This window comes from Nicotiana tomentosiformis, chromosome 10 (assembly GCF_000390325.3).
Source record: "Nicotiana tomentosiformis chromosome 10, ASM39032v3, whole genome shotgun sequence".
In the NCBI taxonomy this organism is placed as follows: Eukaryota; Viridiplantae; Streptophyta; class Magnoliopsida; order Solanales; family Solanaceae; genus Nicotiana; species Nicotiana tomentosiformis.
The window spans coordinates 3,552,581-3,577,568 of record NC_090821.1 but is presented as its reverse complement, the minus strand read 5'-3'; the positions used below and the strand labels follow the sequence as shown (position 1 = coordinate 3,577,568).

At 39.5% G+C, this 24,988-nt stretch overlaps 1 protein-coding gene across 1 annotated transcript in view; it reads right to left on the bottom strand.

Moving 5' to 3' along the window:
• Positions 1–24,771, bottom strand: part of LOC104112244 (SKP1-like protein 1A) — a 67,720-nt gene extending 42,949 nt beyond the window's left edge. Inside the window, exon 1 of the mRNA XM_070186298.1 lies at positions 24,760–24,771. The gene's annotated coding sequence lies outside the window, so the exon portion shown is untranslated. The remainder of the gene's footprint in view (positions 1–24,759) is intronic.
• Positions 24,772–24,988: the final 217 nt, after the last annotated feature.

Below are 24,988 nucleotides of genomic sequence, written 5' to 3'. Positions count from 1 at the left end.
TGTTCTTAGGAAATAAATTAATTGAAATACTACGTAAGGAAAACTTTCAAGAATAGGAGATACTACGTAAATTGGTATTCGATATCTCAATTGCAATATAATTGAACATGTTTCTTCCTTTATTCGTTTCACTATTTTTTGTTTTATTTCTAAATTATATACATTTTGAGCGTACAATACTGATAATATTACATAATCAAATCACTTAAATAATAATTACAGGTAATTCTATTTAACTTCTTGTTATTATTTTTTTTGGCTCTATGTTATAACAATTTCTATATTTCTAGTTTACACGTCATATATTTTCATTAAGTACTTAATGTGGCTTTACATCATTCGTAGAATAGCCACATCCTTGGCCAAAACACAAGCCATTGGATGGCAAAATACTACCATGCAAATTACTACTATACAAAGCGTCAATGTTACCAATCTAGCCAAATTATTACAAACATTAGCCGTAATATATTTCTGAAAAGTGGTCCCTTCTATGTTTGCCGTTACAACAGTCATTGCAAAATGAGTAGGAGTGGAGTACTCCCTCCCTACCTCCCTTTCAAATTAGACATTTCGCTTATCGATAGTTGTATACGGTTAAAATCGAACTCATGGTACACCCCGATCTTCGACAAAATAAGTCAAGCTCGAGACATGATGACAGGGGGCCGAAATCGGGGAAAGAGTCTCTTCGAGTCATGGTTCGGAATCGGTCCTAACCTTGAACGACTTCGAAGAACATTGTCAGATAATCAAGCACGTCAAACGGAGGACTGTTATGTCCTAGACCGACCGGATATACCTCTCGTGCTAAGGCCCGAACATATCGCTTACCACCTGAGCCATCGAGACCATGCCGCCCACATTCGGTTCAAGCTCCAAAACCTTGGAAAGCCTTACCAAACGGTTGCAAACGACTAACGAAGGGCCGTGATATCAGCGCCCGACTGGATATCACGGCGCGGATCTCGCCTCGTATTGGCAACAGATTAGTGATTAACGAAAAAGAAGATTTTTACCTTTTTTAGAATTGTACTAGGGATGAAACTCTCCTACTATATAAAGGAGATGATTTTTATTGAAAGGACATACTGTAACACGCATTTCAAAGCAACATATTATTATTTTCTCTGTTATTAGCTCTTTCTCTTATTCATTAGTGCTGGCCATAGTGAGCCCGGATCGAGGGCGAATACTTCATTAAAGCTAAAACTATCCTCCTTGTATGGTTTGAATCCATTTTATCTTTGTTTGTTCAAATTTGACTTAATTTATCGCTTTGTATCAAATTAATTCGCGTATCTTTAACACCACTTATAAATTTAATTGTAATTCGATTTTGAGGGTAAATAGTTTGGCGCCCACCGTGGGGCTAAAGATAATAGCGGCAATTTGATACAAATTTTCGTAACACAGCCTATTTCATACTTGTTCTTTAAAGTGCCTTTGATTTCAGGTTTGCGTTAAAATGTCAAACTCCCAATCTATCCCTCTAAACACGGATGCTGAGTTTGGCCACCATGGCGAGAACAACAAAATAGCGCCCGGTAATGAGGTGCCCCCCACCGATCCCAACGGAATTCTGGTCGCAAACCTGATCGACGCCAGCTCACATGTGGCCATCAAAACAAATTTGCCCACCGATCCTGAGAACAGCATCCGCGGGGGGAGTGCAGTCGGTAGCTCAAAATGCTCGTGACGATGATGGAGATGGGATCAGCTTGCGGGTGATCTTCGAAATGCTGCAAGCTCAGCATGCAGTGATAACCTAACTGCAGAACTGAAATCGCGCTCCCAGTAGAGTCGAGCCCGAATCATCCTGGAAAAATACTCGCAGAAATGAACCAGCCGCAGATAGGCCAAATGAAGTTGAACCCAGAACCAACCCCTAAATAATAAAGATGATCGAGGAATTGAAAAAACGGGTGGAAACGGGAGAAAAGAAAATTGAAGCCAACGGCAAAAAGATGGAGACTTACATCTCCAGGGTCGACCAAATCCCTGGAGCGCCACCGATATTGAAAGGCCTAGACTTCAAGAAGTTTGTTCAGAAACCCTTCCCTCCGAGCGCAACCCTTAAGCCGATCCCTAAAAAGTTTCGCATGCCTGAAATTCCTAAGTACAATGGAACAACTGACCCAAATGAACATGTGACCTCATACATGTGTGCCATCAAGGGGAATGAATTAAAAGATGATGAGATCGATTCTGCCTTGCTAAAATAATTCAGAGAGACCTTGTCAAAAGGAGCTATGATATGGTATCACAACCTACCTCCTAACTCTATTGACTCATTTGCTATGCTTGCAGATTCCTTCGTAAAAGCACATGCCGGGGCTATCAAGGTCGAGACTAGGAAGTCAGACCTTTTCAAAGTGAAACAGAGGGATAATGAGATACTCAGAGAATTCGTGTCCCGATTTCAGATGGAACGGATACTCCTGCCTCCAGTCGCGGATGATTGGGCCGTTCAGGCCTTCACCCAAGGACTCAATACTCGAAGCTCGTTGGATTCACAGCAGTTGAAGCAAAATCTGGTAGAATATCCGGTCGTAACTTAGGCCGATGTGCATAACCGATATTAGTCAAAAATTAGAGTCGAAGATGATCAGCTCATGGCCCCTTCCGGGTATGTTTATCCTATCTGAGCCAGTGACAGACCCAAAAGAGACATTGATCGTGAACCAAGGCCAAGTAGGGACCGATATTAGCCATATATCGGTGATCCTAGGAGTAACGGATCTGGACGAAACCCTGTGAGAAATGAAAGGAGAAGAGATCAGAGTCAAAATAACTGGGGACTCATGAGCAAAAACGGTTTTGACAGGCCCATCGGTCCTATGGAAACACCAAGGTTATCAGAGTACAACTTCAACGTCGATGCTGCTGCTATCATAACCGACATCGGACGCATCAGAGACACCAAGTGGCCTCGACCTTTACAGCCCGATCCATCCCAAAGGGATCCTAACCTAATGTGCAAATATCATGGCACTCACGGCCACAGAACGGAAGACTGCCGACAATTAAGAGAGGAAGTAGCCCGGTTATTCAATAACGGACATCTCCGAGAGTTCCTGAGCGATCGAGCCAAGAATCATTTCAGGAATAGAGATTCTAATAAACAGATCGAGCAGGAGGAACCTTAGCACATCACTAACATGATCATCGGCGGGGTCGATGTTCCCAGGGGCTGATGCTGAAGCGCACCAAAGTATCCATCACAAGGGAAAAATAGACTCGGTATTACGTGCCAGATGGAACCTTGTCTTTCAACGATGAGGACACTGAAGGAATCGTGTAGCCCCACAATGATGCACTGGTAATATCTGTACTCATAAATAAATCTCGAGTTAAGCGTATGTTAATTGATCTAGGTAGCTCGGCCAATATCATCAGATCGAGGGTCGTGGAACAACTTGGTCTAAGAGATCAGATCGTGCCTGCAGTTCGAGTTCTGAACGGATTCAACATGGCATGTTAGACCATCAAAGGGCAGATAACATTACCAGTGAACATCGCTGGGACCATTCAGGAAGCCAAGTTCTTTGTAATCTAAGGAGACATGAGGTACAATGCTCTGTTCGGAAGGCCATGGATCCACAACATGAGGGCGATACCCTCGACTCTGCACCAAGTGATGAAGTTCCCAATTCCAGGAGGGATAAAAACAATTTATGGAAAATAACTGGCTGCAAAGGAAATGTTCGCGGTCGATGAGGTGGTCCCGGTATCCGCACTTATAACGACAAAAGGTCTGGGTTCGACCGCCAAGCAAGAAGCCAAATAGTAATTACCTACACCGGCCCCGACCTAACCGGAGAAGAAGGGGACCGATGAAGACCGCGATTACAAGGCTCCCAGGTCTTTTATAGCCCTCGATGATTCTTATGCTACGAAATTGACAGTCGAGGGACTGGAGCAAGTCGTGTTGATCTAGCAGTTGCCCGATCAAAAGGTATACCTGGGCACGGGGTTGAGTCCCGAGCTCAGGAAAAAACTCATTCAATTCCTTATAGCTAACATAGATTATTTCGCTTGGTCCCACCTTGATATGACAGGGATCCCACGGAAATAACCACTCACAAGCTAATCCTGGATCCGAAGTTCCACCAGGTCAAGTATAAGAGGAGACTCCGATCCGAGGTCAAGCATACATTCATCAAGGACGAGGTATCTAAACTCCTTAAAATAGGGTCCATCCTGGATGTTAAGTACCCGGACTAGTTAGCAAACGTAGTAGTCCCTAAAAAGGGAAACAAATTAAGAATATGTGTAGACTATAAAGACTTGAATAAAGCGTGTCCCAAGGACTCTTTCCCTTTGCCTAATATCGATCGCATGATCGATGCAACGACCGGCCACGAGATCCTCAGTTTTCTCGATGCTTATTCTGGGTACAACCAAATTCGGATGGACCCGGGCGATCAGGAAAAAACTTCCTTCATCACTAAGTACGACACCTACTGCTATAACGTGATGCCATTCGAACTAAAAAATACCGGTGCCACTTACCAATGCCTAGTAAATCATATATTCAAAGAACAAATATGAAAATCAATGGAGGTTTACATTGACGATATGTTGGTTAAGTCCCTACGAGCAGAGGACCATTTGAATCATTTGCAGGAAATCTTCAGCATATTGAAGAAGTACAATATGAAGCTGAGCCCGGAGAAAGGTGCATTCGGAGTCGGGTCCGAGAAATTCCTTAGGTTCATGGTATCCAATCGGGGAATCGAGATTAATACCAATAAGATCAAGGCCATCGAAGATATCACTGTTGTGGACAACGTCAAGGCCGTTCAAATGTTAATCGAACGCATAGCCGCCCTGGGCCGATTCACCTCGAGGTCCTCCGACAAGAGCCACTGATTCTTCTCACAGTTGAGGATAAAGAATAATTTCTCATGGACCCCGGAGTGCCAACGAGCCTTGGAGGAACTCAAGCGGTATCTCTCGAGCCTACCTCTGCTTCATACCCTGAAGACAGACGAACAACTATACCTGTACTTAGCAGTATCCGAGATAGCGGTAAGTGGAGTCCTGGTCCGGGAAGAGGAAGGTACGCAATTTCCAATCTATTATGTTAGTGAGACTCTAGTCGAGGCCAAAACTAGATACCCTCACCTAGAAAAACTAGCGCTCGCTTTGCTAAGCGCCTCTAGGAAGCTGAAATCGTACTTTCAATGTCACCCCATATGTGTTGTAACTACTTACCCATTGAGGAATGTAATGCATAAACCCAAGCTCTCGGGACAATTGACAAATGGGCCATAGAGATCAACGGGTACAATATCGAATATCGGCCCCAAACCGCCATTAAATCTCAAATTTTGGCAGACTTTGTGGCCGACTTTACACCGACCCTAATAACCGAGGTGGAAAGAGAGTTGTTGTTAAACTCGGGGGACCTCTTCGGGAATCTGGACCCTCTTTACGGATGATGCCTCGAAAGCAAAAAGGTGCCGGACTTGGCATTGTATTGAAGCCACAACATGCAATGTAGTTAGACAATCTATTAGGACTGTAAAATTGACTAACAACGAGGCCGAATATGAGGCCATGATTGCAGGTCTCGAACTAGCCAAAAGCTTGGGGGCAGAGGTGATCGAAGCTAAGTGCGACTTCCTCCTAGTGGTGAACCAAGTTAATAGGACGTTCGAGGTCAGAGAGGAACAAATGCAAAGATACCCGGATAAGCTCCAGGTAACGCTACATCGGTTCAAGGAGTGGACTCTACAACATGTACCTCGGGATCAAAAAAGTGAGGCCGATGGCCTTGCTAATTTGGGATCGGTTGTGCAACTTATAAGATCGATAGTAGAAGAAGGTTACGCCGAGATAAACTCAACAAGCCTAACTTGGGACTGGAGAATCACATATATAGAGTATATGAGACCAAAAAACCACCCTCAGATCCTAAAGAATCGAGGGCTCTGCGTACGAAGGCGACCCGATTCAGCTTGTCCGGAGATGATACCCTGTTCAGAAGAACATTCGATGGCCCACTCTTAATATGTCTAGGACCGGGAGATACCGAGTATGTTCTGAGGGAGGTCTATGAAGGCACCTACGGAAATCACTCAGGCGCCGAATCATTAGTTCGAAAAATAATCAGAGCCAGCTGCTACTGGATCGACATGAAAAGGGACGCGAAGGAGTTCGTACGAAAATGCGATAAATGTCAAAGGCATGCTCTGATGATTCATCAGCCCAATGAGCTGTTGCATTCAGTCTTGTCACCCTGGTCGTTCATGAAATGGGTGATGGACATCGTCGGCCCCCTTCCATGGGCACCCGGTAAGGCTCAATTTATAGTATTATTTATGACTGACTATTTTTCTAAGTGGGTGGAAGCCCAGGCGTATGATAAAGTTAGGGAGAAGGAAGTCATCGATTTTATTTGGGACCACATAATATGCCGGTTCAAAATGCCGGGTGTGCGACAATGGAAAACAGTTCATCGGCAGCAAAGTAAGCAAGTTCCTCGAAGATCATATGCTCAAAAGGATCCTATAAACACCCTACCACCCTAGTGGGAACGAGCAAGCAGAGTCCACCAACAAAACCATACTCCAAAACCTCAAAAAGAGATTGACCGACGCCAAAGGAAAATGGAAAGAAATGTTTCCCGAAGTCCTATGGGCATACCGTATGACCTCGAAGTCTAGTACCGGGGCTACCCCATTCTCGTTGGTTTACGACACCGAAGCTCTAATACCGGTTAAAGTAGGGAAACCAAGTCTTAGGTTCCAATATGCGACCGAAGAGTCAAACGATGAGGCCATGAGTACAAGCCTGGAACTGCTAGATGAAAGGCGTGAGGCCGCCCTCATTTGGATGGCCTCCTTCGTCCGGATGGCCGCCCAAAAACAATGAATTAAAAGGTATTACAATCAAAGAGCCAAAGATCCAACCTTCAACACTTCGGTATCGGGGACTTGGTGTTAAGGAAGGTGACGTTGGGTACCTGGAACTCAAATGAGGGGAAGTTGGGGCTGAATTTGGGAAGGCGCATATCAAATTATCGAGATCACCGGCAAAGGATCATACAAACTCGAAGCAATGAACGGTGAACGACTACCAAACAACTGGAACATGGCCCACTTAAAATGATACTACTGTTGAGATACGACGCAATTCATCTGTTTCTTTACATATTAGACTAACACTTGCAGGTAATGATCAAGGGACAATACGACTATTAGGACGGAAAGCACGCATTGCACTCTTTTTTCCTTAGACCGATTTTGTCCTAAATGGATTTTCCGGCAAGGTTTTTAACGAGGCAACAGTGGATTGTGCTAACTTAGAACCGAAGACCGGAATCAAGGACCACATCATCAGTATCCGAGGCCCCTATATGATCGGCCTCCGATACTGGGGGCCATCATCCTCGGATAATAATTTTGGCAAGGAGAGAGACTTTATGCTCGAACTACCTAGGCTCGGTGGATAGGATATTTTGTAAAGGCCAAACGGTCAAATGAATCGTTCCCACATACACTACCCGAGCTCTGACACGAAGCATGTACACATTTGCAACCTTGTATAGAAATGAAAGAAAGTATCTCCTTGCGGATAAATATTTTGTCCCTTAAAGATTTCTACATTCGGTCCCCTAAAGATATTGAGCCCAAGGAAAATCTCTGTCCGGATCCAAAAGGTCACCCTCACTCGGGGACCATCATCCAAGACAGGCTCGGGCCACCCGGGGTATCGAAGCCTGGAGGCACAAAGCTTATTAGGCAGTGCTCGAACTCTAAAGGCCACGTCCATCCCCATTCGAAACTATCGTCCTGGGCAAGCCCGGATATGTGATGACCCAAAATGTCATCTTTAACTTTAATAAGTAATTCTATGTTCTAAGACCTCAAAAAGAACCATTTATCATTCTTTGACTTGCGTGCGCAGTCCTTACAATTTTCCGAAAAGTTTTTATGTGAAAAATAGATTAAAATGTTAAATAGGGCTTTAAAAAACTCAACTGAGTTGACTTTAGTCAATATTTTAAGAAAACGGACACAGATCAGTATTTTGACAATTCATGTAGGTCCTTATCATGATTTGGAACTTGGGCATATGCCCGGAATCGAATTTCGAGGTCCCTAGCTCGAGATATGGAATTTTGATGAAAAATTAAAAGCTTGAAAGCTTAATGATTTCTAAGAAATTTCTGATGTTGGATATATTGACCTCGGGTCCGTATTTTGATTTCAGAGCCCGGTATAGGTCCACTATAATATTTATGACTTGTCTGCCGAATTTGGTGAGAATCGGAGTTGATTTGACGTGATTCGGACGTCCGGTTGTAAAAATATAAGTTTTAATGTTTTCTTGAAAATTTCCTTTGATTTGGTGTACGATTCGTAGTTCTTGGTGTTATTTTGGCGATTTGATCACGCGAGCAAGTTCGTATGATGTAGGGGTGTTCATGGTTCGGTTTGGGTCTGTTTTTTCCTAAAAATAAACCAAACCAAGTAAGTCGGTTTTTCAAACATTGGAACCAAACAAAACCAATTAAGTTGGTTTTTTATCGATTCGGTTTTTGTCGAATTTTTAGTTTTTTCGGTTATTTGTCGGTTTTTTCTTAAATATGAGACATACACTACCAAACGCATATTCCGGCGAGTACATTTTCAACGTAACGCTATCAAACCAATTGCTCTTAGAGAAATTTATTATTTACCAAGATATATTGATGATAATTGACTCAAATAGTGATGAATAACTTAAGTACTCAATTAAAAATCAATTATTTTTAACATAAAATAAATTTTTGTACTTAATAAAAAAAAACTACCAATCAAACTAGAAGACAAAGAATTAGATTATTATAATAGCAAAGAACTAGACTAAAAAGACAAATGACTAATATGTACCATAAAATTTTAGAAACTTTATATAAAAATATACATATATATAGGTGTAATAATAAATTTAAATATCTACTTTTATAGTCGGTTTGGTTCGGTTTTTTTTTTTTTATTAAAACCAAAACCAAATCAAATTTGATCGGTTTTTAAAGTTTAAAACCAAAACCAAACCAAACCTAAAAAAATCGGTTTTTTTGGTCGGTTTGGTTCGATTTTTCGGGTTTTTATGAACACCCCTAGGTGCATGTTTGGTTTGGAGCCCCGAGGGTTCGGGTTGGTTTCAGGTGGTTAACGGACCATTTTCGAACTTTGAAAATCTGGTTTTCAGGAGACTTCAGGCTTCTGGTGTGTTCTTCTTCGCGTTCGCGAAGGTGCTCTCGCAAATGCGGAAAGCAAATTGGGGCTGGCATGTTTTGTGCTTCGCGTTCGCGACAGAGTGACTGCGTTCACGAAGGCTTGAGGTTCAAAGGTTCGTGTTCGTGATCGAAGCCTCGCGTTCGCGAAGGAAAAGAGGTTGGCCAGGATAATTACCTTCGTGTTCGCGAAGGGCATCTCACGTTCGCGAAGGCCAAGCTAGGCAAGCTTCACATTCGCGAAGTAGCCCTCGCATTCGCGAAGTATAAAATGGGACAACACAAATTTGTGCTTCGCGAACGCGAGGCACTGACCGCGTTCGCGAAGGGTAAAAGTCCCGGAAACAGAACTTAAGTTCTCGAAAATGGGATTCGTCCCATTTCAACCCTTTTCTATTTTTGAGCTCGGGTAAGGCGATTTTTGGGCGATTTTTACGGAAAAATATTGGGAGTAAGTGTTCTTTATCCTATATTGATTATATTTCATGATTTCATACTCATTTATATCATGAATCCGTGAATTTATGGAAGAAAAACCAGATTTTTATAAAATCTTTCAAAAACGAAAATTTAAGATTTGAAGGTCCATTTGACATCGGAATTGGATAATTTTTGCATGGTTGGACTCGTCTCGGAATGGGTGTTCGGATTTCGTAAGTTTTTCTGAGATTTGAGATGTGGGTTTCACTATCGAATATTTTAATGAATTTTGGATTTTTATTCGGAAAATTTGTAAATTCATATGGAATTAATTCCTATAATTCGTATTGAGTATATCGAATTGTTTGTGAATAGATTTGAAGCTTTTGGAGACAAATTTAAAAGGAAAAGCTGTGGTCGAGTAATTGATTGGAATTTGCAAAGCGAGGTAAGTGTCATGATTAACTTTGACTTGAGGGAATAGAACCCTTAAATTATTTGTTATGTGAAATGCATGCGAACGACGTATAGGCGAGATGACGAGTGTCTATACGTCATGAAATTTATTGTTTTCATGCTTACTTGAAAAATCATAAATTATTTTAAACCATAAATTAATAGTTATAATAATTATTTCTCTCCTATTCTTTGCCAAATATTAATTCTTAAATTTCTGTAATAATTGCTACATGCTTATTTGAATTATGTGCACTAATTGCTACTTGACATTTGGCATATTAAATATTAAACTGTCTATTTTCTCCCTGATTTTCAAAATAAATTGTTATTGCCATTGTTTGTTCATAAATAAATTATAATTATTGTGTGCTTTGATGTTTAATAGTTCTCATTGGACGTGGTATTTATTGGGGTAATTTTTATTTACATTATGAGATGTTTAAAGTTATATATATTGGGGGAATGGGTTGCACGCCGCAACGAAAATGAAAGTAAATATACCAATATTGGAGGATCGGATTGCACGCCGCTATAGACTTATTTAAAAGTCAATATTGGGGGATCGGATTGCATGCCGCAAAAGACTTATTTAAAAATTAATATTGGGGGATCGGATTTCACGTTACAATAAACTTATTTAAAAGTCAATATTGGGGGATCGGATTGCACGCCGCAACACACTTATTTAAAAGTCTATATATATATATATATATATATACACACTTGATTGAAATAAATATATGACAGACTTGATTAAAATGAATATATTGTGAGAGCGGGTTGCACGCTACAACTGAATTGAATGTGAATATATTGTGAGAGCGGGTTGCACGCTGCAACAGAATTGATGAAAATGATAATTGGTTATGACTGCTGAGTTGGCTTCAATCATTATAAATGAGTTACCTGATTTATTTCTATTATTGCTGTTGTTACTAATATTGCGTACATGTTAATGTAAGTGAACCGCCTTAGCCTCGTCACTACTTCGTCGAGGTTAGGCTCAGCACTTACCAGCACATGGGGTCGGTTTTACTGATACTACACTCTGCACTTCTTGTGCAGATTTCAGAGTTGGTCCCAGCGGTGTGCCATAGACTTGCTCGGATTTCAGCTACTCGGAGGAGACTTGAGGTATAACTGCATGGCATCCGCAGTTCTGAAGTCCCCGTCTATTTTACTTTAGCTGTGTGTTTATTTCCAGAAAGCTTCATATTATTTAGACCTTTATTTGTATTATTCTAGAAGCTCGTGTACTTGTGACACCAATTCTGGGATGGTATTTAGACACGGTTATTTTTATGGATTGTTCACTATATTTCAAACTTTGCTTCCGTATTTGTTTCTTTGATTATTAATAATTTAAAAATTATTTAAAAATTGGTTAATATTATTCTAACGTTGGCTTGCCTAGCAAGTGAAATGTTAGGCGCCATCACGGTCCGAAGGTGGGAATTTCGGGTCGTGACAGGATAACTCCGGGTAACGAGCCCATTGGGCAATACCCGAACTTAAAAGGCTACGTCTATCCTAGAACGGCTCAGAGATGTCCGAGATCCTTAACCAAAACATAAGGCCTTCAAAATTTCTAAACCGGTTAGAAGATTACCCTCGGTAAAATTATAAAAAATCCTAAGTGAACATTTTGGGAAAAGCTTCTGGTCATACCGAGCCCCCCACCAGCCTTAAGCAAAATAGTATCGAAAACGAACAATATTCGAACCTCCGAATAAGACCTAATTATTACATGCTAAGGAATTCGAAATCTTTGCAATCATAAAGAAAAAGCAAAAAGAATCAAGCTTGAAAATTGCCGAAGGGAAAATAGCCTTTTATATATATATATATATATATATATATATATATATATGTATATACAAATTTTTACAAAGACCAAACGGCCTCAACAAAATACAGAGGTACAAAAGCAAAACATTACAAGGCACCTAAGAAGCCTAATCCTCACCAGAGCCCGCCTCATCCCGGGGCCGTCGGAATCCTCCCCGTCCTCGGACCCGTCCGAACCCTCGGAATCTTCCTCATCCTCGGGGTACGCCAACTTCTTGTCCTCGGCCTCGAGCCTCTTATCAAGCAGTCAGATAAAGATGATTAGATCTATAGCCGAGATGGGGACATCCCTGGAGTCAAAGAGTTATCACCTGCTGTTTTCAAGCTCGACCGATAAATCGAATCCCCAGACATGAACCTCTTCGAGAGCCTCCCTCCGGGACTGGCACTTTGCATGATCGACTATGGCCTTTAGGCGCTCCTGAGCAATCTCAGCACCGGCTTTATACTGGGCCACCATCTCATCGGCACCGGCCTTTATTTCAACCACTAACTTGGCTACTTTAAACTCCTTGGTGAGGGTTTCCCGACCGGCAACAGACGAGCTCAGTTGAGATTGGAGCTCCCCAATTTTCTGGGATCGTGCCTCTGCCTTCTCCTTCATTGATTGAAGTTGGGACTCTGCCGATGCCAATTTCTCCCGGGCTGTTTTCTTTTCAGAAGCCAACCGGTCCATCTTGCCCTTCCACTACTCGACCATGGCATTGAATTTTTCCATCTCAGCCCAGAGCTGGTCAACCCGATCTACCTTTTGCTGGACCTAGGGCTGTTCATTTGTATCGGATATTCAAAATCCGAACAGATCCGATCAATTTTGGATTTTGGATTGGATAGGATTTCGGATTGTATTTATTAAAATTTCGGATCAGATTCAGATTGGTATAATGTTAATACGATCCGATCCGATCCGATCCAAAATCTGAAATTATTAGGGCATGTATAAATTCTAAACTTTAATTCGGATAATTAGTATTTCCTTTATATTTTTCTCCAAGTTATTACCTTTACAATTGATGGATTTAGCTCTATTGGCACCATATTACTCTCATAATTGTATAAACATGAATTTTTCTTACTGTACTGCTTCTTTTACAAAGAAAATATAAATATGAGTTTGCAACTTTGAGGCATAATAATCCGATCCGAAATTCCAAAATCCGATCTGATCCAAACTTTAAAATCCAATCCAATCTGATATTAATTCGGATCGGATTCGGATTGCATTTTTTAGAATCCGAAATCCGAAAATCCGATCCGAAATGTGCTAAATCCGATCCGATCCATGCACAACCCAAGCTGGACCTGTAGATTTTGACCGTTAGACACCGTGCCTAGCTCATTATCACTAACGTCAAATTTTTTTACCTGTTCCAACAAATCGACATGTTCCTTCTGAGCCACATCCAACTCGGCTCGGAGGCTCTTGATTTCACCCTTGCGTTGCTCGCTGAGATGTTTATACATGTTTCTTTTCTCAGCAAGCTCTTTGGCTTCGGCCTCGAGTTGGCTCAACTCGTCTCGATACTAGAGAAAGGTCTCATGGTGGAGCACCGAGGCCTGCAAATACGAGGAAAGATATTAGAATTATCAAAAAATTAGTTCAAATATTAGAAGAAAAACTAGAATCATCAGGGATTATCAAGAGTTACCCGGTTCAGCACCTATTGTGCTTCATTGAACAGGCATGTCGAGTCTACCTCGTTCATTTGGGCCTGGTCTTCCTCAGTCACCAGGCACCCGAGGTAACTGGCTATCCCTACAGGGGCAGAAAGAAATCGGGCATCCTCTGGAATGGTGATGATAATTGACCGCTTTCGACCAGGATCCGCACTCAGGGTAGGGAACCGGTTGACCAGTCTCGGGATCGAGTTAGGCCCACCTTCCCCCGAGGATGGACTTTTTCTCGGTACCTCTAAGTCACCAAACCCGATGACGTCCTCCGTGGTGGTGGAATCCATGCCATCAAAAAAACAATGGAGGGGATCATCCGCTTCGTGGGCCCCCTTATTGAGTCGCTCTTTCACAGTTTGGGCCTCGTTATACATTGACTCGGTAAACGAGGGTGACTCGGTGATGTCTATCATGCCAAGTGCCTCCTTCGGGACACTGCCCGCATCCCGGAAAGCCTCAACCCCGGCCTCTTCATCGACCTCCCTGGCCTGAGGCAGACCAACCTCCTTATCAGCATCCCTGACCTGATGCAGATCGGCCTCACGGGTCGCTATTTCGATGGCCTCCTGCTCTTCGAGAGGGGACGGCTCGCGGTTCACAAAAACAAAAGGCTCTTCTTCCTTGGGCTTGTCCCTAAGCCGATAAATCAAGTTCGTAGTTGGTACTCGGGAGCTGGTGTTTTCCTTTGGCTTGCGCACCAGCCTTCTCCTTGTTTCTTTTTCTCCTAGCTCAGGGAACTCGAAGCCCTCCTCCTCTTATTCTCTCTGGCTTGCCCTGGAGTAGGACACTCAATGGGCAAGTCCTCGTCCCCAACCGAAGGACTAAGCTCGACGTTCTTAGGCAAACCTGCAAAGGAAAGTAAAGGAGATGAGGACGCGATGTTAGAAGAAAAAGATTCATTAGGACTTGTTTGGGAAAAGGACCTTACCATGGGAACGGGCCTCCTAACAGCCTTTTAAAAGTTTGTGACATGAGCGCTCGGAATAGGGCATCTGTGATACGATGCCCTCAACCCACTCCTTTAGTCGAGAGATAGCATTCGGAACCCGAGCAAGGGCTACAACATAACAAGCACCGATAAGAAAAAGGAAGATAAGTCATAAAATCGATGCTTAAAGGGAATACTTACGTGATGCATTCCACCTTTCGGGGAATGGCCTCCACTCGGCAGGTACCAGGTCGGCGGTCCTCACTCGAACAAAATGTCCTTGCCAATCCCGATCCCGATCCTCGTCAATGCTCGAGAACGGGGCTTTGCTGGCCTGGCGTACCAGCTTTATCAGTCTCCCCCGGAAGATTCGGGGACTGTATAAGCGCAGTAGATGATCGATGGTGAACGAGCACCCATCGATTTTGTTCACAAAAAATCGGAGGAGGATCACGATCCTCCACAGTGATGGATGAATCTGGCCTAGGCACACGTTGTACCTCTTGCTGAAGTCTAAAATGACCGGGTCTACCAGGCCCAATGTAAAGGGATAAGTGTAAACACTTAGATATCCCTCGACATGGGTGGTAATGGCCTCTTCGGGGTTGGGACCACGATGCCTTTGTCGGCCCAGTTGCAATCTTTCCGGACCGTGGGGAGGACCTCTTCAGTAATTGAGCAGATGTATCTCGAGGCCTCCTCACACCGACCCTGTATAGAAGAAGACTTCTCAACCTTAAAGTCGTCGGTGACCGAACAACCACCGGGAATGAACATCTTCAAGGGGGGCTCTTTCGCCAGTTCATCAACGATCGTATTTGGGACGGTCGCGAGGAAGAAGGAGCATCCTTATGAGGAACAAATTTAGAGGTTTTTGCCATTGTTATGGAAGGTAAAGCTTGGAACAGATGGGGAAAGAGTGAAAATTGAAAGATCACACTTGTTGACTTGGGTAGAAGATGAGTAAAAGTTTTCGCAAAGTACTGAAGAACCTTGGGTAACGGGGGTAAAAACGCTAGAGAATATTAAAGTCCTGAAGGTACGAGGGTAGAAGATTTAGTGCAAAGTGAAAAATGGATAAGAGAGAGTGGGTATTTATAGGAGTTCGGCGACGTTTCACGTCCAGGGATGGCTGACCGGCGGCTGACATGCATTTACTGCCGTTATGACATGACTGACGAGACGTTTAAGATGTTTTGTCGTTTCTGCCGCGATATGTCAAAGTAAGAATCAGAAGCTCATGTCGTTTCTCGTTATTTACTCTCAAAAAAACGAAAGGACTATCTGTATACGGTTAAAATTGGGTTCATGGTATACCCCGGTCTCCGACAAAATAAGCCAAGCTCGAGACATGATGATAGGGGGCCGAAAGTGGGGCAAGAGTCTCTTCGAGTCATGGTTCGGAATCGGTCCTAGCCTTGAACGACTCCGAAGAACATTGTCGGGCAATCAAGCATGTCCAACAGAGGGTCGTTATGTCCTGGACCGTCCGGATATACCTCTCATGCTAAGGCCCGAATAGATCGCTTACCACCGGAGCCATCGAGACCATGCCTCCCCCCCCCCCCCCGGATTCGGTTCAAGCTCCAAGACCTCGAAAAAGCCTTACCAAACGGTTGCACACGACTAACGAAGGGCCATGATATCAGCGCCCGACTGGATATCACGGCGCGAATCTCGGCCCATATCGGCAGCAGATTAGTGATTAACAAAAAAGAAAATTTTTACCTTTTTTAGAATTGTATTAGGGATGAAACTCTCATACTATATAAAGGAGATGATTTTTATTAAAAGGACACACTGTAACACGCATTCCAAAGCAATATATTATTATTTTCTCTGTTATTAGCTCTTTCTCTTGTTTATCAGTGTTGGCCATAGTGAGCCCGAATCGAGGGCGAATACTTCATTAAAGCTGAAATTATCCTTCTTGTATGGTTTGAATCCATTTTATCTTTGTTTGTTCAAATTTGACTTAATTTATCTCTTTGTATCAAATTAATCCGTGTAACTTTAAAACCACTTATAAATTTAATTGTTATCCGATTTTGAGGGTAAACAATAGTCAAATTGTATAAAGTTTGACCAATATTTTAAAATATTTTTTTTATCATATTAACATGAGAAAAATTACAACTTATAGTATTTGAATATCTAAATTTCGATTTTAAAATATTGAATTAAACTAATCCAATTTAACTTAGAAGTTTAGTCAAATTAACTCTCTACCAGCGAAATGTGAAGTATAAATTGAAACAAATGACATACTTTTAACTGACGAAGTGGCTTGCTTGGTTCCTTAGCTAAAAAATCAGCTACTTTTTTCTGACTTCTTATTAATGAACCAAACATTGCTTAGATTTAATAGATCTTTTTATACTTTCTGTCATAAGCACCTCCTTTCTGTCATACGCAGTCGTGAATTGCGAATTGATTATCAAACTATCTCCATCTGTATAAATTTTTGGGGAAAAGTGATTAATTTGTCTACTTTTTAGGTAAGATATTTATGAGATAAGGCATATGCCTACTTTTGTATGTATTTCTGTTCATAATTAACAAGCATCTCACCTAAATCACTAGGAATTAGGTGGTCTTATTAAATCCCAAGCAAAACAGTATTACGCTAATTAATCATGAAAGTTACTGTAAGTTTTATGAATTCTACTCGCTACGTATGACCGCACAAAAATAACAATAACAAACCCAGTCCGTTCATAAAGCAGGTAAAACAGCTGCTTTAGGCCTCATTTTGTTTTTTTACATCTAATGGACTATATATAAATTTAAAAATAAAGTTATGTGAAGTGAAAAAGTTTGATTTCTTTATTTGTTAAATAAAGAGATGAAGGATTTGCAACTGTTTTGATTTCTGTCAAGGAAATTGCATTTGAAATTAATATCGAACCCGAATTTCATAAGAAACGTGTAATATATAGGAAGAAATAATTTGAGGAGAATGTTAATAGTGAAATCTCAAAATCTCTCGAAGTGTCCTTTAGAGTTGATTACTTTTTATACATACTCCCTCTCGTCCATAATAAATGACTTTTTAACCTTTGATGTGCCCCTTAAGAAAATACTCACTCCTAGAACAAAAATATATTTTGACTAAATTATCCTTAATTAAAATTTATATGTTGTTAACTTGACACATTGAGATATGTAAATAAGGGCAAATTTTGGAAAAATAAAGCTATTTCCTTCTCGATTATATAAAAAGACACTTATTTTGGACCAAAGTAAAAGCCAAAAAAATCACTTATTATGGACCGGAGAGAGTAGTAGACAGGGTTATTTTTTCACTTTAAAATAGATTTGAACAATTACAGGCATATGAAAATATTTTTGATTTTCTATTTAGCGGTAAAAATTGAGATCACTAGTTGATGAAAATTTAAAAAAATATTGCATTCATCTTGAATGCTCCTTAAGTCATAATAATCAACCCGATATTGATAGTTTAGATTTATTTTCTGAATCAAAAATATTAAGAAAAATAGTATAATTAGAAGATAACAATTTAATTGATATACTCAATCAAATAAAAAGGTTTGATTATTTTCCAAATGCATATATTACTTGTAGAATAATATTAATAACTCATATTACCGTTGCTTCAATGGAAAAAAGTGTTTCAAAATTAAAATTGATAAAACCTTACCTAAGATCAACAGTGTCTCAAAGATATTAAATGAATTAGCTATATTATCAATTGAGAAAGACCTATTAGGAAAAATTGATTATAAAAAATTAATAATAACTTTGCATCTAAAAAAAATTAGAAAAATAGATTTCAAATAAAAATAAAATATTTTTTATTAATAAAAAAGTTAAGGCCCCTCATAAAGTGTGGCTTTAGACCACGAAATTGGTCGGGCTGCCCCTGTATAAAGGGTAGTGTGGACGCAGTCTTACCCATACCCTATAAAGACAAAGAAACTATTTCCGATAGACCTCGCTACATATCACAATCTAGAAAGAAAGACTCCGAGCATAGTTTAAGCAAAAGTTGAAAATGTAAAACAATTTAATTAATAGGTACTCAACCTTGTCACATCACTTACCTGAAATATTTTCCATAATTTTTAAGGGTAGCATGGGGCTTCTCAGAGTTTATAGTAGGGAAAGCTAAATAAATATTGGAGTGACAAGAGCTGACTTTGTATTCAGGCCTGTTTGGAAATTATTGTGTAATTATTAGATTGTATAAATATTAGGATAGTAATTATATATTCATATAACGACACAATATAATAATTATGATGACATATTTATTTTTCATAATTTAATTATAGTGTAATTTCAGAGTCATCTTTGATTGACTAGTGTAATTACATGATTTTATATTATATTATTTAATTAAAAACTAATTATAAGAAATTAAATGATATATTTTTTCAACATGTAAATAAGTTTTAATATGTGAAAAATAAATATCTGCAAAAAAAACTAAAAATGAAAAAAGAAATAATTTGATGGTAATTATACATCTTATAATTACCATCGACTTTTTGCCTCTCTTTGAAATTGGAGAATGTAATTGTGTCTTCTTAATTACACTTAATTTCAGGTTAACAATATAATTACTTGGCCAGACAAAATGGCCAAACTATATAATTACAATTAATTATATTTAAATTTAATTACAAAGTGATCTTCCAAACAGGCCCCTAAAGATCACATTAATCCGGTTATTTAACTCCTGTATTGTAATAGCCCTGCAACCTTATAGATATACGAAAAAAATGCCCGTCCAACGAAGTCTGTGTTGCGGCTTGTGGCCATGAGACAAATCATTCTACCCGGTGTGACGATTGTTGATTTTTGAGGTGTGTTACAGCCGCATCTTAAGATTTAAGCCTTTTTATTTAACTATATCTTTAATATGCCCTTTCATGTGTGAACTTAATTCTTTTTCATGAGCCAATATCATATGATTTTTTTAAATAATGGGTGACCATGTAACTCGAATTAAGGACCTTTGTTTCATTATAGGAAATAAAATTTTCAGTCGAGTATATGTAGACTTTTGAACTAGCGACCTACATTTAATATATTTTGTGCGCGTTTACTTACTTTTTGTGGTGATCTTGGTCGCCACACACGCTAATACTAAAACAATTAGCTTTTGTGGCGACTCAGCTCGCCACAAAAAGTAAATAAATATACTTAAAGTTGGTCGCTGTTTCTACGGCCGACATATATTGGGACTTACCTTTGGTGACGACTAAATAAGTCGCCACAGAAAGTTGTCACTGAAAATATTATTTCCTTTTTTGTTTACTATAAAATCATGTGAAATTGTGACCATGCCATCTAAAAACTTAAATTGTTAAAGAAAATATACTTCTATTAGGTAATTATAATTATATATATATATATATATATATATATGATGTCTTCAACACTGATTCAATAGGATAATCCCACCTTTTAGACGGATTAAATTAAAGTGAAGGGAAGCGACTGCAATGACATTACTAACTCGTTCGCACATATTAAGTCTAAACCCGTTCACACAAAATAATAGTGGTTTAACAATAATCCACACTCATTGATATAAAATTTGAAACTCACACCCTTACTAACTCGATGCGCAAAACAATAAAAATCAAACTGTATAAGTTAAGGGAAAAGAGAGGACAGAGGGTGGGGAGGATAGGGGGTGTTCTTGTAGTACATGGGGGCAATGGAACATGAATTATAGTGAAATTAAAGGAAAACAGTAGTATGTCATCACACATGAAAAGAACTGCAATAGAAATTAATAGTAGTAACTAGTGATGGATATGTTTCTCGTAGTCATCATCATACTTGTTTGTAGTGGCGGAATATAACAGCACAACTCGTTAGTGATATTGTTCGCTCTGGATTTAGACCTTCACGGGTTTAAAACGTGTCATTAGGGTTTAAGGCGTATTAACTTATATACCCAGCATCTCTCTTGTGTGTTACATACCCCTCTTCCCCTTAGGGGCTCAACGTCAGCCCAGCCCGCTAGTGATATTATCCGCTTTGCGCCTAGGCCCTCACGGGTTTAAAATGCGTCACTAAGGTCAGAGGGTTTAAAATGCATCACTAAGGTCTAAGACTTGTTAACTTATATACTCAGCACATTTCTTGTGTTTTGTCGATGTGAGACTCTGTCTAAAGTCTGGGATGTTACACGAAAACAAAAAATTTACCAAGAGCATTCAAAAAACAAAAAAGTAAACACGTGAAAAAACTAAGAAGATTCAACATTTAATATACATACATGAAAAAAAATTCAATGTTAAATACACAGTGTAATTTTTGAGGTTCGGCCCTTCCGCTCGCCTAGCCCCGCCCTGCTTGTTTGTATCTTTGTTCACATCCTTTTAGACGAAGTTCCCCTGATTTTGCACAAAAATCAGCCAACATATGTTTCTTACTTTGGCACATAGCACATGACATTCTTTGGCCAAACAAAAACCAGAATGGATGTGTATGTAACTATCGACCCATCAATCCATTTTGGACTGTTTTCATTTGTGACTTTTGAATTCACTATGGAAATTTTTGCCCAATTTGGTCCACCTAAAAAAAGGGCAGAACAATACAAGTGCGAGAAATGGAGTCTTTTCCCCTACTTACACTTCTACATGTCTTTTCAACATTGCCAAAAAATTATTGATATATAGGATAGTACCAAAGGACTTTCACTTTTCATTTTTTTGATCAGTAATAAGGTAGTATCGTAGGTCTCCATCTGTTTACTATCACATGTATTGAAATTAAATGGGTCTTTTCTTTTCTTTTCTTTTTTTTTTAAAAATTTATTCGATGTGCATCTTTTTGCAGTACTGATCCTTCCAACACGGTAACATCGTAAACGGTTCCAATTTTGGTGCATGATCTTGGTATTTGTCTGATCAATGATGACTTTAATAGTTCAATGAAATTTATGTGAATGACTATGACAACTCTTGAAGATCCTACTTAATCTGATTAGATATGTCCCTAACGTAAAGTAATTCCATTGTGTAAATTTAGTAGTATATATTTGTACTTTTTTCTCAAATATATATATAATTGAGTCAAAAGTAATTTGTGTGTTCGCACCTGTAGTCATGTATTTGGGTTCACCCGTTGGGGTAATTAGGGGCGGACACACATTATAGGAAAATGGTCACCGGCATCTAGAAATTTTAGCAAAATTTTTATGTATACTTGCAAATGTATTTAAGAAATAGTCAGATATTAACGTAGGCTCCCATATCAATCTTTGTGAGCAGTGATAAATTTGTATGGAATGTCATGGTGTTGACACGACGCGAAATCTTAAGTCCGGCTCTGGGGTAATTTTGCTACTACAGAATAATACTTTCTTAAAATTTAAATAAAAAGAAAATAAATAGAGTAACTCTTGAAGTTTTTGGTACGTACCATACTCTAACATGATCATAATGCACCAATAACTACGTTGGTGCAATAGTTTAATTATGGTACATAAATAGCAGATGAGTAATTTCTTCAGTTTCTCTTGAAAATTGAATGAACTAGTCATTAAATGAAGTGGGAAATGAGGGATATGGGGGCCTATGTACTGCCCACGTACTAATGTCTAAAGAGTCTGTTCCGCGCTAATTAGTCTAGTATTTATGATATACTATATATCGTGGTGACAAAATGGATAAAAATAATAATTATTTATTCATATTATTCATTAAAAAATATGATGAAATAAATTTTTAAAAAATAGATGAATAATATCCATATTATCACTTAAAAAATAAATACTTAAAATATAACCGATGACCGTTTAATTTTTATATTTAAAAAAGTTCAAATTAGGGGTTCACCAAATTTGGCAACAATAACAACAACAACAAACCAGTGTAATTTCACAAATGGGTTCTGAGGAGGGTAATGTCTATGCAGACCTTAACCCTACCTTGAAGGTAGAGATGTTGTTTTCGATAGACCCCCGGGTTCCTCAAATTTGGGAGACTAAATTTTTTTCCAAAAGTGATCACATTAAAAAAAAAGCTGTGGTAATATGGGCCGGTTAAACCCATTCTCTACCAGTATTGAATATGGGAGGGTAAGATATTATCCGTTTTTATATTACTTATTTCGACCTGTCCAAATCTGATCCAACCGATCCGTTTGCCACCCTGATCATGATGAACTCTCTGCATATATAATTGAGTGCTGAAATCCATGTGAACATCTTTACCAAACCAAACACACAAGTTCCGATCCCTGCTTATTTCTCTGCATGTCAGTGCGAGATGAAGTACACAATAATTTGTACTCATATAATTTTCCATTTGTCGCAGTCATCAGTCATGTACTCCCATTCATACTGCTCTCGTGCCATTAAAGTCCTATAAGTCATACTTTTTCATGAGCTATCAAACTTCAAACAGCTTCAATTGATGAGTTGTTGGTGCATGTTACATACTAGGATAATATTTGGTTGAAACAAAAAAAGAGTATTTGAACTTGACGTTGATTAAGGGCAGAGGTGGACCTATACTATACCGAAAGGGGTCACTGACACTCGTAAAGTTCGGCAAAAATTCCAAGTATACATATATATCTTTAGAAAATAGTAATATATTAGTAGTTGACACCCCATATACAAAGCACATTTTGGTTGAACTCAAAAGTACATCCCCAAACTTCAAATCCTGGGTCCACCTTGTAAGTTGAAGTTGTGTTTTGAACATGAGTTTTACTTAAAATTTATTTAAAATCTGTGGATAAATGTTTCTGTTTCGCTTGAAATATTCTTCAAACAAATTTTTCAAAGTAAGGTATGGGTTACTACGTACCCATAAAGGTTTGGAGTTTTTGGTCCATTTGTAAGGCTTCATAGAGGTATGTGGTCCATTTGTAGGGCTTCATAGAGGTATGTGGAGATATATATAAGTGCATTATTGAAGCATATACATTGGCATTGAGATGTCATGCGATCGATGTTTACATAGAGACATCTCCATAACGGGAGCTTAGTGCATCGAGCTGCCCTAAATTAAAGATACTGTACCAAAACTACTCCAAATGTTGATCAACTAATTTAATTTAAAAAATGTGTTTATCAAAATAATATCTAACCTTCAAATATTGAAACAAAATTTTAAGAGTCTGTTTATAGTATTGTATACGGTTAAAATCGGGCCCACCCGATTTTACTATTTGACCAAAACCGGAAGGTTGTATCGAAGGATGGCCTCGTAACGGAACAGACTATATCACGAGTGTAAGGTACCGAGTTCAGAATCGAGGTAACTATCGAGATCGAGGCTATTAGCGATTGAAACCAAATAAGACAGACATCGAGCAAGATCAAAGATAGCGCAATAACAGAAAGACGAGATATCCGTGACTGATCGAGGATCATGGCGTAAATCTCGGAACGAATCAAATCAGAAACGGTTAATTAGCTAATCATGGAATTTTCTTATGTAATTAGAATTATATCATGAAATTCCTCTACTATTTAAAGGGGGGTTCTAATCATTTGTAGGATAGATTGTTCACATATATCAAAGCAATATAATTCTCTTTCTCGTTTATACTATTGTTCATTAGCTTGTTATATTTTAATTGTTCTTACATCAACCGGTTCGAGGGTATCCAAACTCGAGGGCTGAGTTCCATTCTAACACTGGTTTGCTTTACTTTATAGTTCATTTCTGTTATTAATCTTCATATTTATCAATTGGTATTAAGTGAAATCACGTATCCTTAGAACCACATTATAAGTTTAATTGGTATCCAATTTTAAGGGTAAACAGTTTGGCGCCCACCGTGGGGCCAAGGATAATAGTGATTGCTTAATACTGATTCTGATAACACACACCGCTTTACACTTGTTCTCGTAAGAATCTTTATTTTCAGGATAAATATGTAACACTCACAAGCAACGCCTACACATGGTGACAACGGCCTCGAATTTCACGGAGAAAATGACAATATAGCCTTCCCAGGGATCGAGGCGCCTCAGGCTGACCTCAAGGGAGCACCAATTGCAAATCTCATCGATGTTAGTTCACATGTTGCCCTAAATGCAAACTTGGGTGTTGATCCCGAAGGTAGCGTACACAGGGAAGTTCGATTAGGTGGTCGAGGTACGCAGGGCGGAGAAGATGGTGGAGTTAGACTCCAATTGATATTCGAAATGTTACACGCTCAACAAGCCGCTATAGCACAACTACAAAATCAACACCGAACACCGAGTAGGATCGAACCAGAAGTCATCCACAGGACTGAGCCTGTGCCGGAAAGGTCGAACGCCAACAAATCGGGGACTGACCCCGCCATTATGAAAATGCTCAAGGAGCTCACTAAACGGATTGAATCGGGAGAAAAGAAAATCTAGGAAAATGACAAGAAAGTAGAGACATACAACTCCCGGGTTGACCAAATACTGGGGGCACCGCTGATTCTAAAGGGTA